Below are 14,812 nucleotides of genomic sequence, written 5' to 3' on the forward strand. Positions count from 1 at the left end.
CATTAAGGTTTCTGATTTGCAACCTCAGTGACTAAAATTCCATCAAAATACTGTAACACCCGGGGTGCTCTAGGTGCTTTAACTCACATCCTTAAAGGTATACTCAGAAATAGTTTGATTCACCCAAAACAAGAACACCTGGTGTTCTTGAGACTTGGTGTTTGTCAAAAACCAAAGGTTCATTTTCAGGAAGTTTGGATATCTTTATTTTTAGGAGAAAAGGTGTTTTCCCAGTTATGAGCTATAAATAATGAGGTCTTTCATAACGGTTCCAAGCCATGTTCAAAATAGATGGCCCAGAACAGCCTCCAAGGTACCATTCTGGAGCACCTGTGACTTACTTCCTTTTCTCACAATCCCCTGTGTTAATGTGAAAAGTGTGTTTCAGCCCCACAGAAACTGGACACAACCAACCAGTCATTGTTAGAAATTTCTTTCTCCCCTGCCTCGGCATCTCTGCTGCTGCCATTGTCAAAAATAGGACCCTACCGGCCTATAATCCTAGCACTTTGGAAAGCCAAGGAAGGAGGATTGCTTGAGCCCAGAAGTTCATGACCAGCCTGGGCAACAGAGTGAGACCCCTAACTCTACAAAAATTAAAAATAAATAGGACCCTGCCTTCATGCGCCAGCAACCTGAAGTCCTGGATGCACTGCTTTTCCCAGCAAAGGCTTGCTCCCAGTCGCTGTTGATGTCATTTGTATGCCTGGAACCCTGGTGCCCTGGGGGAAGCTGCAGGACAAGAACCCAGTGGCTTCAGGTAAAAATGGCACCCATGGCCTTGCTGATAGATGATGTCGGCTCCCTTTTCATTCCCTCCCTTGACAGACAGGAATAACATATAGAAAATATTCAAACTCAGTTAAGAAGCAGGGAGGGGAGTGGGTGAGTGACAAACCTGACTTCATGCTCCAATTCAGGGGCATGGGTGTTGGATCGTAACGATTTCTGCATCCCTAAGCGCTACAGAGTGGTCTGTTCTATCTGGGAGTCCTGTAGCTTCAGGGCAGCCATTGTCCAATTCACATATGGGGTTTTGTGTTAATGGCTGCTGTTTAAATCCTCACAGAGCACAGATGGTTCCTGCATTGCATCAGCATTAACTGTTCTCCATTGGCAGAGCCCATTGCAGAAACACAAGAAGGGAGGAGAAATCAGAAGTATATCATCCCTTTGGCAAAAAGTCTGGTTTCCATATATGATTTTTATCCCAACTTACTGTACAGCTTTGAGTAGCCCAGTCAGCATATCTCAGCTTGTTACATGATGGTTGGTAAAGGACTTAGATGAAAGAAACTAAAGACCGTAGAAATACTATCATTGCTGCTGTATCAACCATGCTGATAAGGCATACTCTGTAGCTTTGTTCCTTCTGTAAGCCACAGTAACACCATTTCTATTGCCAAGGAAAGGGCTCTGCTTGAGAAACTGATGCATATATCTTCAGAATTTTTAGTACTTTTCTCTCAAAAGCCTTTCAAGTATATTACCTACCTACATGTCTTTAGCTTGTCCCTATTTATTCCTATTTTGCAAATGAAAGGGACAAATGGCAGCAGGTATCAAAGTCAGATTGCTTTCCCTGCTAAAGACCAGTGGGCCTCCCCGGTAGCGCCTGGGTTCTCAAGGCTTTTGGAGGATTAGTGGTGTGTCAAGCTACTTGCTTCCAGAGGCAAGAAGAAAATCATATTTTCCGTAAGAGATGTGTGATCTGTCAGTTCTTCAGTTCTGATTTCAGATGGAAAATATGACTTCAGTTCTTGAAGAAAAAATTCCCTGACCAGGTATGACAGATGTCTTCAAATATGTGATGGATTGTCATGTGAAAGAGGGATTCAAATTGTCTGCTTGCCCAAGTGGGCAGTACTGGGGCTAGCGCAGTTTAGTTCAACTAATAGTTATTGAGAATCTAGGGTGCACAAGGCACATGCTTTCAACTGAAAGTGATGGAATGGGGAGGAAGAGAGAAGAATATCTTGCTTAACTCATAACACCAATTATGTCAGAACCCAGCAAGTTTGATATTGGTAGGAAAGTAAAATATTTGGTAAATCATGGTATAAATCAAGAAGTTACAGTCTCCCATGTCTATTCATGGTTGAAGCAGGAGTAATGTAAAAATGGACTTGGAGATTATTGCCACAGTGATAGAATTTCTCAGAGAATCCAAGTAACCTGGTAAGCAGAAGGACATCACATTGAAATATGGCTATGGGAAGGAATTCCATATTCAAAATAAAAATGTAACCACTGGAAAGACAAGCAGAGCAAAAAGTTTATCGAGGCCAGTCACTGTGGCTTATACCTATAATCCCAGCACTTTAGAAGGCCCAGGAGGGTGGATTACTTGAGGTCAGGAGTTCGAGACTAGCCTGACCAACATGGCAAAACCCCATCTCTACTAAAAATACAAAATAATTAGCCGAGTGTGATGGCACACAGCTGTAATCCCAGTTACTTGGGAGGCTGAGACACGAGAATCACTTGAACCTGGAGGCAGAGGCTGCAGTTAGCCGAGATTGTGCCACTACATTCCAGCCTGGGTGACAGAGTGAGACTCCATCTCAAAAATAAATAAATAAATAATTATATCCAATAAGGTCTGTAATCTAGAAATATAGGGCAGGGGCCCTCTGAAGAGCACTGGGAGATTAGAAGAGAGAGGAGCAAAATTGATATTGTAGGAGTTTATGGGTCCTATCGTCAGGATAATTAAAGGTTCCATGTTCCTATTCCCATGTACAAAATTAGGTCAAATAGCTACCAGAATTCTCCTTGGCCAGTAGATGAATACCTGAGTGGTTACTGATTTGCCACCTTGGCAATTCCACCTTCCAGAAAGTAGAAGATGCAAGGGTAGAACTGCTATTTGGGTCATAATCTGGCTAAAAGGAATTAACAAGAGTACACATGAGAGCATCTTTAGAAGAAGCGTCAGTATCATCTTAAAAAACATGATAGTCAAGATTTTGTACAGTCCAAAATATTTCAAGACCCTTTGTATTGTTATTTTAAAAACATATAAAATTTACCATACTTTTTATGTGTACAGTTCAGTAGTGTTAAATAAGTTCAGTACTCCTAAGTATTCACATTGTTGTGAAACAGATCTCCAAAACTGTTTCATCTTGGAAAATCTAAAACTCTGTACTCATTAAACAACTCCCCCTCTTTTTCTTCCCCCTAGCCCCTGATAAACGCCATTCTACTTTCTGTTTCTATGAATGTGACTATTTTTCAATGCCTCATGTAAGTGGAATCACACAGAAGTTTCTTTTTATGATTAGCTTAATTCACTTAGCATAATGTCCTCAAGGTTCATCCATGTTAGAACACGTGACAGGATTTTCTTCCTTTTAAGGCTGAGAGTCCATTATATGTGTCTGCCACATTTTGTTGATCCAGTCACTCATTAACAGAAATTTGGGTTGCTTTCACTTCTTGGCTATTGTGAATAGTAAGTGTACAAACATCTCTTCAAGACCCTGCTTTGGATTCTTTTGAAAATATCCCCAGACCTGGGTCTGCTGGATCATATGGTAGTTCTATTTGTAATTTTTTTAGGAACCTTCATACTGTTTTCCATAGCAGTTGCACTATTTTGCAATCTCTTCAACAATGCACAAGGGCCAAATGCAGTGACTGACACCTGTAATTTCTGCCCTTTGGGAGAACGAAGCAGGAGGATCACCTGAGCCCAGTAGTTCAAAACCAGCCTGGGCAACATGGGAAGACTCTGTCTCTACAAAAATAAAAAATTAACCAGGTATGGCAATATGTGCCTCTTGTCCCAGCTACTTGGGAGGCTGAGATGGGAGGAGCACTTGAGCCTGGGAAGTTGAGCCTGCAGTGAACTATGATCGTGCCACTGCACTCCAGCCTGGGTGACAGAGTGAGACCCTGTCTTAAAAAACAAAAACAAACAAGAAAAATAAAAAATAAAAATAGTGCATAAGGATTTCAATTTCTCCACAGCCTCACTGACACTTGTTACTCTGTTTTTTTGGTAGTAGTCATCCCAGTGGGTGTAAGGTGAGATCTCATTGTAGTTGTAGTTTTTATTTCTCTGACAATTAGTGACATTGAGCATCTTTTCATATATTTATTGGCTATTTGTATGTCTTTGGAGAAACGTCTATTCAAGTCCTTTGCCCACTTTTTAGTTGGGTTATTTTATATTTGGCTGTTGGGAGTTGTAGGAGTTCTTTCAATGAGAGTCCTTTACATAGGGGTTCTTTATATATCAACTCTTTATTAGGTATATGATTTACAAATATTCCCTCTCATTCCATGAGTTGCCTTTTTACTTTGATTGTGTCCTTTGATAGAGTCAGATTTTAAGTTTGATATAGTCCCATTTGTTCATTTTTGCTTTTGTTTCTTGTGCTTTTGGTGACATATCCAAGAAATTATTACCAAGTCCAATGTCATGAAGCTTTTCCCTCGTGTTTTCTTCTAGAGTTTTATAATTTTGGGTTCAAGACATTTTTAAACAGGTTTTTATGTTAATAAGAAACAGGTAGAAATAATGAGTATGTGGGGAAAGATGATTCAGGAGGGCTAGGAATGCCCAAAACAAAGTTCACATGAGGACCCTTTTCTCGAAAAAGGGTAAATTGTGCCAGCAGTTCTGTTTCATTCAGAGTTTTATTTTAAACACTGGAAAAACACGAACAACTATGGGAACATGTATGGAACCACAAATAAGGGGTTCAAGAAAACTGAAGCCCAAAATGAGTGGAGACCTTTCAAAGAGGACCACAGAAAACAAAAATGAATTTGTGGTTCTCTTTGGAGTGTAAAGATGAGGAAACCAACAGCTGCTCGTTGGGGCTGACTGTGTAGTACTGAGGACGGCAAAGAGCCCAGAGTTAATTTTGTATTGTGCGTCAAGGAGAATGACTGAATCAATGACCATAAGACTGAAAAGTGAGAAAAAACTTGGAAAAGGGAATGGAAACCCTAGGTAGATGAACAAAAAGAAAATGCTAAGCTCCCAGACTGGATGAAGTAAAACCACCAAAGAGGAATAGTAGATATAATTATGATACAACTTGTTATGGTCAAAATATTTCAGGGACTGTGGAGCCAAGGAAAGCATCAAAAGACTAGAGATCAGAAATTTCATCGTAATTTTCAAAACAAAGACAAGAAAGTGGGTCTTTAAAAATTTGACTGAATAGCAGTAATAGGAATGATTTCTGAATATCTAGACAAGTATACACTCTTGGGTCAAAAATTTGATTTTGCAAGGTTAAGATGGACACATGGCTTATCAGTAGCAGATACTGGGAGGAAATAAGCTCAGAGATGTTAATTGTAAATAAGAAGTGACAGTGAAATCTGAGCATTTCTAGAAAATAGAATATAGAGAGAGGTGATAGTTTGTCCTTTGTACCAATGATTGGAGCATTTATTCAATCTAGGTATCTGCCAGGGGTGTAGTCACAGGCAATGTGGTTCAGAGGAGAGTAACAAGGAAGGTATAAGAACTCATAACTGACTAAGCCAAAACTTCCATTCCTGAAACTTAACATGAAGAACCATTAGAAGGTGCTAATGAGGGGCCAAACTTCTCATCACTGGAAGCCTTCAAAAATGTTTTGTATTTTCTGGTTGAAGATCAAGTGGTTCATAGTTGGTCTGAAATGACTAGAGGGGTTGAGAGGGTGAAACCAGACCTTGACTCAAGAAAATTCTGGCCTAGGAAAATCACTGGTTTCTGGAATGGGGAGAGGGTAGTTTAAAATGGAAATTAGGTAATTTTTTCTAAATCTTTTTTTTAAAAATAATCTTCTTTTGGAGGCAGTTTTTCAAATGAAACCATAAACCTTGATGCAGGTTTTACTACTTCATTACCAGTGAGTGGGATGCTTTTCACTTTTATTTTATACTGAAAAACGTGAAAAGTTACTACTATTTCATATCTATTTTAAGACCTACACTTATATTGAAATTAGATTTTTAAAAATTATTCTGTGAACTTCATTTTGTAATCTTTCAGAAGGGAGACTTTCTGTTTTCACCGTATGCTTTTAGAGTAAATATGAATATAGTTCCCTGTATCTGTATCATATATGACTTTTGCCTGTCACTAACCTAGGAAATATAACTATCTGTACCTGAATGGGAAAATTACAAGTGCCACATATGAAGGAGGTGAGATGAGATGGGCAAAACCACCCAGTTGGAACGAAGGTTCCACATACCCGAGGTATCACCAGTTCTCAGGAAAGACAATATGGAATGTTTGCTTTTGGAACCTTCTGTTCTCTCAACCTTCTTCTCTGATCTCTGCAACAACCAAAGAAATATCTAAGGGGCAGTTTCAGCCATTATATAGCCCCATGATCATTCTGAGCCGACTGTCACGGATAGGGGACACGTAACGCTCCCCCTCGACATCAGCTTCGTCCGACTGCCGTTCCACTCTGGAACGAAGCTCTGGTGCCATGTGGCACGCTGCCAGAAGGGCATTTCTGCTTTGTCTTCTAGATTCTAAGGACTGATACTTAGCTGAGCCTGATAATTTACCAAATCCCCATGCGGTAAAAGGGCTTCCTAGGATTTGCAGCGTTTCATTGAGCAGGAAAGGGACACAGCAGTTATCTTCATTCTTCAGGAGGAATCCAGACACTAGAAAAATAGAACCAATTGTGAGATTCACCTTTTACATACGGAAAGATGTGCTGCATCCAGTTGGCCAGACTTCTTTGGATAGAGCTATATAAAACGGAATATTTTGGAGTAATAAAATTTACAATAACATGTTTCCATATGAAATAGCATTTCTTTCCTGGTTCACTTCAGAGAAACAGCAACAGGTAGAAAGGGAGCGTGAGAGTTGAACTCTGCGGTCGGAAGACTTGAGTTAAGCCCTGGCCAGGCAGCCCTGTGACTTTGGGTAAATTCCTCCACCTTTCTGGGCCTTGGCCTCATTGTCTGTAAAATGGATTATTAAGTCAGGGAACCAGAAACCATGCCAGGTGTTTCAAATAGAGGGGCTATAAAACAGGAAATTGGTTACACAGGTGTTAGAAAACTGGAAGAACAGAAAAGGGAAGGAGAGCTAATGATGAATGACCACAGAAAGTATCTACCACTCCTAGGGCTGGAGGGGATGAAAGGGACCTGTGAGCCTGATGGAGGGCTGGTGCCTCAGGAGCTGCAGCTGTGGGGCAGACAGCCCCTTCCAGACACTCCACCACAGAGTCAGGAATGCAGCCACTTCCAGAACACACCACCAAGGAAGGAAAGATAAACAGAACAAGAGACAGAAGGAGCCACAGCATCTTCATGCCTCCCACCTTCTAAGGTCCCCTGCCTGTGCACCTGTTGGCAGGTCCGATAATAAGTCAGCCAGCAAAAGAACCTAGGAAATGGAGTTTATGAACTCCCAGCCTCAGCAAGAGGGAAATAGGAGAAGAGTGGATGTGAGTCCGAGAGACAATAGTAAATAACCAACATATGAGTTTATAACATCAAACTAAAATTCAGTCAAATAATAGAAGTCAAAATTAGTAGGTGGTAAGGACTATTTCAATTTTCCAGTTATGTTGTATTAAGGTAGTTTAGCTGTATTAAAGCAGTGTTACAGAAATATACACAGAGAGAGTGGTAATAGTGTTGCTTCTGGCCTCAACAGTTTCTGAATAATTTTTTTTTAGATTTTTTTTAATTAAAAAAGTTTGTATTGAGTCATGATTTAGGAAAAACTACATGTACATTTCTGAAAACCCTGTGACAGGAGAAATCATAGCAAAAATGTGGGTTATGGTAGGGTCTGTCCTCAAGAATTCCTGAGAAGAATTGCAGGGAGTCTCAGTCTGTTAACTGATTCAAGTCATGACTCTATCATGGGGATTCGAGTCAGGCCTTTGCACACTGAGCCTACATGATTTTCCTTTTTTTACTAACCAAAAAGTACCTTGGTGGGCTGACGGTGTTTTTCAGCCCAAAGTTGAAGTCAAATGGCATTCCACTGTTTGACCTCTACCCTGGGATCCCTCCTCAAATCAGGGAGTCCGTTTCAACTGCAGGGGATAGGTAACGTGTGTGTGTGTGCACGTGCATGTGCGTGTACTTGTGCATGTGTGTGTTATTAACAGGGTCAGCTTCATGAGCATAAAAGCTGTGCAACTAATTGCACAGAGCCCCATGCTCAGAGGGGTCCTGCACTTTATTTAATGTTCTCTTGTCACTCTTGAAATTCTTAATCTCTGAACAAGAGGCTAACATTTTCATTTTGCACTAGGCCCTGCAATCCATCTAGCCAGTTCTGGTTTTGTGTTAGGGGAGGGCAATTGTGAATAGAGGACCAGGAAAGGTCTCAATGAGAAAATGCATTTGAGGAAAAGCTGGAAGATGATAAGGGAGTGAGACATGCCTTTCTTTTACTTATTCTGAAGAACTCCCACTCAGCACTTGGCAAGTGTTACCTCCTCTAAGCAGCCTTACACTAACTCCCTTAGCAGTTACTGCTCTAGCCCTGTCCCCCCAACACCCTGCAAATACCTCTGTTATGTACTCAGGTGACACTGTAAACATTTATATTGAACATCTGTCTCCCCAGTCACCTTGTTAGCTCCTTGGAGAAAAAGGTGGTGTTTTATTCATATTTGTAGCAACAGCAATAATACTGGTTGTTACTTAATGCCAGATCCTGTTCCAAAGGTTTTACTACAAGGCAGACACTGTCAGTATCCCCGTCTTACACTTGTAGAAACTAAAGCATAGAAAGGTTAAGTAACCAGCCCAAGTGACGCAACTGGTAGATAGCAGAGCTGAGACTTGAATCCAAGAAAGTGGAGTCCCCAGACCTTGCATAGTACACAGTGAGTGCCTACAGCATCGTTGGAGAATGAAGAAATGAGTATGGCTGGACAGAGTGGCTCATGCCTGTAATCCCAGCACTTTGAGAGGCCGAGGCAGGAAAATGGCTTGAGCCCAGGAGTTCAAGGCCAGCCTGGACAACATAGTGAGACCTCATCTCTAAAAAAAAAAAAAAAGAAGAATAAGAAGAAGAAGAAATTAGTAAACAAAGAATTATAAGTGACTGAATGATCAGATAGAGTCTCAGGAGTAAAACAAATAGGAGAAGGATTTTTACATTGTGGCTGCAGATCCAAGTTCAAACCTGCACAGGAGAGAAAAGACACTCCGTTTATGTTTTAAGACATATTCACTAAGACAAATAATGATTTTCTTTAGCTAAAAGAACCACCATATGAAATATGTATAAATTAATTTCAGTGTTGATTTAGTTTTTATATTATTACCTTAGGAATAGAAAACAAGTTAAATTCTATCTAAAATTCATAATAAAATTGCCTAGACACAATGGCTAACACCTGTAATCCCAATACTTTGGGAGGTCAAGATAGATGGATTGCTTGAGTCCAGGAGTTTGAGACCACCTGGGCAACATGGTGTCTCTACTAAAAATACAAAAATTAGCCGGGCATAGTGGTACATGCCAACAGTCCCAGCTAGTCGGGAGGCTGAGTTGGGAGAATCACCTGAGCCCCAAAGGTTGAGGCTGCAGTAAGCCAAGATCATGCCACTGCACTCCAGCCTGGACAACCAGTGTGAGACCCTGTCAGTAAATAAATAAGTAAATAAATAAAATTAATACAAGGCCAGATGTGGTGGCTCACGCCTGTAATCCTGGCACTTTGAGAGGCTGAGGCAGGAGGATCCTTTGAGCCCAGGAGTTTGAGACAAGCCTGGGCAACATAGGGAGACCCTGTCTCTAAAAATAAATAAAATAAAAATAGTAAAATAACCAGAAGCTTTGTTGAAATAGTAAGGTTAATTAATTTAACTAATACTTTCTAAATATCTAACATGCTGCTTTGAGAAGAAGAATGTGATAATGTGGATATGAATTATAGAAAATTAAGATGAGGAGTGATGCCTGATCACTAAGCCAGTTTTCATCCTGCAGAGTGGGATACAGTGCAGTAAGAGAGTGGGAAGGGAGAGTTAGTTGTCACCGCATTGCTTTCGTCATTTGACAAGTGCCTTGCTGTGCAAATACAACCCAGAGCAGTTGTCAGTGGTCTAGAGTTTTAAAAAGCCCTTGGGCATGGGTTCATTACCTTTATCTTCCTGGTTCCTGCAGAGTGTAAGAGATTCAGCTTCATCAGGAAAGTGTACATGGTGTTGCTGAAGGTGTAAGTTTCCCTTTTTTGTGAAGTTGTGATTAAGGGACCTTGAGAAGCGTGCCAGCCCTCTCCCAGGGAGCAGTCACCTGTCCTCCGGATTCATCTGATCAGCCTTCTGCAGATGGGCTCAATGCTACAGCCATGTGTATATACTGCCAAAACCAACTGGAGACACCTTAATCATGTAGCTTATGCAGAGAATGATATTCCAAGTCTCAAAAATTCTCAAACCCTATTTTCAATAAATGCCTGAAGGCTGACTGCCTCATTCCTGTCATAGTCCAGAGATGGAACTGTTGTAAGTATCCTACCGTAAACTCTGTCCTGCAGCAAAATGGATGTCTCATGAAACACTGAGCTCCCCAGCTCTGCAAACAGTGCCCAGACTTTCTCTACCAGTTGAGTTTTCATCAGCCCATCTTCCTTTCAGCATAGAGATGATATGTTAGAACCCAATGGAATAAAGGGTTAAGGGTCATAGTTACAGTGGATCAAATTTCAACACATTGTCATCATGTTGACTCGCACCATCAGACACGGTAGCCTGGCCTTATTTCTTTCAGGGTTGAACCAACTCATATGTGCCAACTGCTAGCTGAGGTCATTGCCTCCCAGGAAGCAGTTGATGGGAGGTTGGAGGGTTAACTTTCTGCCCTCTCCCAGGTCTCGGCCCCACATAGCAACTGTATTCTGGCCTCATTGTGTGATCCCATCTCATCTGTATCAGAATGAGTATTGCACATTATGAGACCAGGTAGTTACATATTTAAATGCGATGAAAAATTATTCTTTGAAATGAGGCATTCACAATATTTTCATTCAAAATGCAAGACTGTTATCCCAAGTTGTCCCTAATACTGTATTTTGCATTTGTTTCTCATACCTTGAGGCCACTGCTGACCAGTGGATTTTAGCCTAGGGGGGTCTGCTTAGAGCAGAGGGTTGCACCTCCATTAACATCAGTGAATTGGAACTGTTCTTCTATTTCTAGCCACTTCATTCCATTGTAACTTTATGATCATTACTTTGTAAAATACCATTTTATGAGTTTAGTTTTGTGTGTAATTCTCCACCTCCCACCCCCTCTTATTTTTTCCCATTATTAGAGCCTTGTTTGTTAAGAACAAAAAGTAACAGTGCACACTTGTGGTCACAGTTTCATGAACATACAGCTTTTCACTGGTACCTGAATATTTGCCTTCTGAGTATAATAAATGAATTTAAATGGTTCCTAAAAATGGGTAGACAGTGCCAGCTTCTCCAGATGGAGGCTAAGCCAGTGTTTAGAAAGCCTCTGCCTGTTGTAACACTTGCTGACAGGTGCGATGGGCACTTGCTTTCTGTTGTGTGTATCTGGAGCAATTACCACTGCCTAAAGTAGACCAGAGATGGGTTCCTGGGAGGGACCCTTGTGACAGTTCAGAAAGTAGCCATCGTATCAAAGCAACCCTTGACCTAGAGCAGACACTCAGGGTGTCCTGATAAAAGTGTTCAAGGGGCCCCCTCACTAGTCCCCTCAGCCTCAGTAGTCTCCTATCCTGAACTTGTCTGGATTTCTCAGTTGACAACTACTCATCTAATCTTGCAATGGCTTTTCCATTGTTGACTTACATTGTTACTTAGTTAACTTTTCATCATTTGTACCTCTTCTACAAAGCTAAATTGTAGGTCTCTTGAGCACAGGCCTGAGTCCTGCACATACCCTTCCCTCACACCACTGAGCACAGAAGAAGAAACAGACCGGACTTGGTTTGGAATCGTGGCTCTCCATTGACTAGCTCTATGACCATGGATAAACTCCTTCACCTCCCTGCTTCACAGTTTCCTTAGCTACAGAATAGGGGCAGTCATGCCTGCCTTGCAAGGCGTTACAAGAGCACAGTGCTGGGCACTAGGAGATACTTGGTAAATGGTCATTCTGGCTCACCAAACAAAGCCTAACACACAGAAGCTGAGCAAAATCTTGCAGACTTAAATATAGCAAAGCAGGACTGAAACCAGTATGGGAGATGAGCTAGTTATGAGCTCTTGAACTTTCATGGTGAGGACACCATTTCCTCTGCCCTTGGGCTTAAGTGACAATTTACAAACCAGGTTTTTTGGCCAAGCACGGTGGCTCATGCCTGTAATCCCAGCACTTTGGGAGGCCAAGGCAGGCAGATCACGAGGTCAGGAGATTGAGACCATCCTGGCTAACATGGTGAAACCCCGTTTCTACTAAAAATACAAAAAAATTAGTCAGGTGTGGTGGCGGGCGCCTGTAGTCCCAGCTACTAGGGAGGCTGAGGCAGGAGAATGGCGTGAACCCGGGAGGCGGAGCTTGCAGTGAACCGAGATCACACCACTGCACACCAGCCTGGGTGACAGAGTGAGACTCTATCTCAAAAAAAAAGGTTTTTTATCTGTGACTCTTTCATGATGATATGACGATCATTTCAAGCTCAGCATGTCTCCTAAGCCTCAGTGATCTAAGGAGTGCCATTGATTTGTGATGTGGAGACTTTGCACATTTGCATCCTTAGTCCAATTCATACATTTAAGCATCAGCTCTTCTCTAAGCGGAGATGCTTTCTCCAGCTCCTTGCAGCCAGCTGTGTGGCAGAGGGTGACTCCCAGTACTGCTTCCTGATCTACAGATCCCCATGGATGTCCCTTGCTTCTTTAGAAATTTTCTTTACAAGAGGCTACAGTGGAGGATAGTGGTAAGGCTTACGTAGACCTACAGCATCAAAAAAAAAATGGTGATAAAGATGGGAGTATGAGAAAAACTGTGTGAACAGTGTAAATATCATTGAAAGTAATTTCCTACATTTCCCATATAGTGAGCACCTTTGCCAAAACTCAAGAAGTGTCTTAACCACCCGTTCGGCAACTGGCACATTACAGAGGAGCACAGAATCATTATGAGGGCAGGGGTCAACTCTGCATTGATTTTACCATTTCTTTCTTTGTGGTGGAGCCATGTGGCAGTAAAGGAATAGGTCATGTGACATTCTTGTCACCTTCTTCAGTTACCTATAAATACACATTTCCTTGCTTTTTTACTTTCTTTTAAAGATTCCTGGAAGGACATAAAACAGATGTATTGTCAGTACTACATTTGCTGAACCTATTACCATGTCACCTTAGCAGGATACAAAATGTCAGTCAGATGAGCTCCTTTTTAATACTGGTACTGTGACACGGGGCAAACAAAGACAGTTGCCTGCCTGCCTTTGATCAGTTGATCAGTTTGGTTAGTTGATTTACATGATGCCTTGTTCCAAAAGTAACTTGAGACAGCACCCTCTAAACACACTGTGTTGTTACCTTGTGTACACAGTAGTAGTATGTTAGCACACAGTTCAACTTACGACATATTCGGTAACATACAAGCTTTTAACAAGTATTTACCATGTTAGAGACCCCAGGTTAGATTAGACGCAAGGTTACAAAGACAGACAAAACCATTCCTGATCTGAAGGAGCTTGCTCTCTTATGGTAGAAACAGACACAATTAGGTATAATAAAAGGGAGATGGCAGTGATTGCCCACATAGAATTTATAATGTGGGTCTAGCAGTCATGGCTTTTTGTTTTGTTTTTTTAACCGAATATCTCTGGACTTGTCATCTGACAGGAAAAAAAAAAATTTAAGATGGAATCTTACTTAAGTACTTTAAAAAGATTAACAATTAAAATCCCGTTCAGTTACATGTCTAAGAAATTTCCCTTACTGGAAAGAATGCAGTGATATGAAGTCATTGCTGCCCTGGAGAATCCAGCACATTTCCTCACCTGGCTATGAGAGCTGAGAGAACAATGTCATTCATTCTCTCTAAGAGGACTGGAGAGCACTCCCAAAGGAGTGAATGTCCAGGTTGAATCTTGAACATCAATTACAGGTACTTGCAAGAATTTGGGCTCTGTATGCTACAGTGAGTTTAATACATGCAGAAGTCAGCTACAAAGCTTACCAGTTCACCTTGCAGTGCACTCACTCCCCCAGCTAAAATTTTGTATCACTGCTACCATAGCTTCTAGCAAGGACCCCATGATTGCTGCTTTCATTTGATTTGTACAGGATTTGTAGACATGCCTCACCTTCCTGTGGGGTCAGCGGTGCTTGCAAGAACCTAGAGGATGTGTGGTTTTATGTGCAGGGTAAGGAAGCCTACCCTGATGAACAGCAGCAAGTTTAATCCATTTCCATCTGAAAAAACAATTGGCCTCAGGCAACATATTCTTAATTGTCTAAGTCATTGTGTGTGAGCAGGCATGCGTGCGCGCGCACATGTGTTTGTGTGCATATGCAAGCTGTGCATAAATAGCACACTTTCAATCTATGTAAAATATAATGGATAAGCAGCAAATGACAGTAGGCTTAGCCCCTGAAGATTTACCAGGAAAAAAAGACAGCTGCATGGCAAAGCTGCTGCCAATAATTAGGGAAGGAATAGCCCATACCCTGTGCCACTCAGCAGGTTCAACCATTTAAATGACAGCCGGTTTGTTTAGCTCTGCAACCCCTGTTCATTATGGGCCAGGGGTTGATTTCGTCTTGAGCACACCGCTTTTGATTGTTGTCATCTCTGGTGAGATAATGAGATCATCATCATTATAAGATCAGGTAGGACATCATGACCGAAAGTCTCAAGTAGAAACTGT

The 14,812-nt window shown here is 41.4% G+C and overlaps 1 protein-coding gene across 18 annotated transcripts in view; it reads left to right on the forward strand.

The window, feature by feature from the left end:
- Positions 1-14,812, forward strand: part of BACH2 (BTB domain and CNC homolog 2) — a 367,936-nt gene that overhangs the window by 327,672 nt on the left and 25,452 nt on the right. The window lies entirely within an intron of this gene.

Source organism: Macaca fascicularis, chromosome 4, assembly GCF_037993035.2.
Source record: "Macaca fascicularis isolate 582-1 chromosome 4, T2T-MFA8v1.1".
Taxonomy (NCBI): domain Eukaryota; kingdom Metazoa; phylum Chordata; class Mammalia; order Primates; family Cercopithecidae; genus Macaca; species Macaca fascicularis.